General features: G+C 43.0%; 1 protein-coding gene across 1 annotated transcript in view; it reads right to left on the bottom strand.

Moving 5' to 3' along the window:
- Nucleotides 1-1,823, bottom strand: part of LOC105521955 (intraflagellar transport protein 172 homolog) — a 65,677-nt gene that overhangs the window by 7,150 nt on the left and 56,704 nt on the right. The window lies entirely within an intron of this gene.

Genomic DNA, 1,823 nt, shown 5'->3' with positions numbered 1-1,823 from the left:
TATTTTTGGTAGAGACGGGGTTTCACCATGTTGGCCAGGCTGGTCTCAAACTCCTGACCTCAAGTGATCTGCCTGCCTTGGCCTCCCAAAGTTCTGGGATTACAGGCATGAACCACTGTGCCCAGACGAAATGGTGGTATTTTAGATATACTGTGTTAAACAAAATATATTACAATGATTTTCACATTTCTTTTTACTCTTTTTAAACGTGGCTACTAGAAAATTTAAATGACACGTATGGCTTACCTTTGTGGACTGCATTATATTTCTAGTGCCAGTGCTGGTACAGATGATCTTGATGATACCTTTCAACACTTAAAACTCAGAAATTCCACAAAAGCAAGTGTTCTATGAGAGCACACTGTTTCCATTAGGACGCTGACATCTTCACCAGATTTCAATTTCCACACAATCCAATTTAGCTGTAGTTTATGCTAATCCCCTCTGGTCTTTCCCTCACCTGTTCTTGCCTCCCTTTCTTACTGCCAAGCCCTTCAAAGCTTAATCTGCCCTGTCCGCATCAGGAAGCCATCTTTTGACTAATCTGAGGAAGGTACAGTCATGCCGTGCTCCCGAGTTACACATATCAGATACTCAATACTGCCAATTAAAATCTGCTAGAACCTCAAAACCAATCATCAGCCCCTCTTTCTACTTCTCTCCCTCTAACTTCTAGGGGTTATTCAATTATAAGACCTCAAAAGGCCGGGCACAGTGGCTCACGCCTGTAATCCCAGCACTTCGGGAGGCCGAGGAGGGTGGATCACGAGGTCAGGAGATTGAGACCATCCTGGCTAACACAGTGAAACCCCGTCTCTACTAAAAGAAACACAACAAAATCAGCTGGGTGTGGTGGCGGGCACCTGTAGTCCCAGCTACTCAGGAGGCTGTGGCAGGAGTATGGCGTGAACCCGGGAGGCGGAGCTTGCAGTGAGCTGAGATCACACCATTGCACTACAGCCTGGGTGACAGAGCAAGACTCTGTCTCAACAAACAAACAAACAAACAGAAACTCAAAAACCCAAGGGAAATATTTCAGGGCCATCACCATACGAACATGTCATTTAGACGGCCAGTCAATTTCACCCTCTTCATGACCCCCACCCACCAGATTTCACTGTATCTAAGGTGCACTTAAACTGTATGTGCATCCACCAACATGGCTCATGTATACATATGTAACAAATCTGCATGTTGTGCATATGTACCCTAGAACTTAAAGTATAAAAAACTATACGTGCATCCCAATTTTAAAGATATTAAAATATAATTATATATATATGCCACTGTTAACTTTATGTATCAATTTGACTGGGCTACAGGGTATCCAGGTATTTGGTCAGACATTATTCTGGGTGTTTCTGTAAGTGTTTTTGGATGAAGTTAACATTTAAATTGGTAGACTGAGTAAAGCAAATTGCCCTCTCTACTGTAGATAGACCTCATCTAATCATTTCAAGGCGTGAACAGAACATAAAGGCTGGCTCCTTCCCAAGTTAGAGAGAATTCTTCCTGTTTGACTGCCTTTAAACTGGGACACTGGCTTCTTCCTGCCTTCAGATTTGAACTGAAACATCAGCTCTTCCTGGGACTCAAGCTTGCTGGCCTTCAAACAGGAACTACACCATCAGTTCTCCTGGGTTTTCAGTCTGCCAGTTCACCTGCAGATCTTGGGCCTTGTCTACCTCCATAACTGCATGAGCCACTTCCTTTTAATAAATCTCTTTATATACATGTACACACATATACCTACAGTCATGCATTGTCTAATGATGGGTATGTTCTGAGAAATGTGTCCTTAGGGGATTTCATCGTTATGTAAA

The sequence above is a fragment of the Colobus angolensis genome, unplaced genomic scaffold (genome assembly GCF_000951035.1).
Source record: "Colobus angolensis palliatus isolate OR3802 unplaced genomic scaffold, Cang.pa_1.0 Scaffold413, whole genome shotgun sequence".
NCBI classification, from domain to species: domain Eukaryota; kingdom Metazoa; phylum Chordata; class Mammalia; order Primates; family Cercopithecidae; genus Colobus; species Colobus angolensis.
Note: the sequence above shows the minus strand (reverse complement) of the source record. Positions and strands in the feature narration are given on the sequence as shown.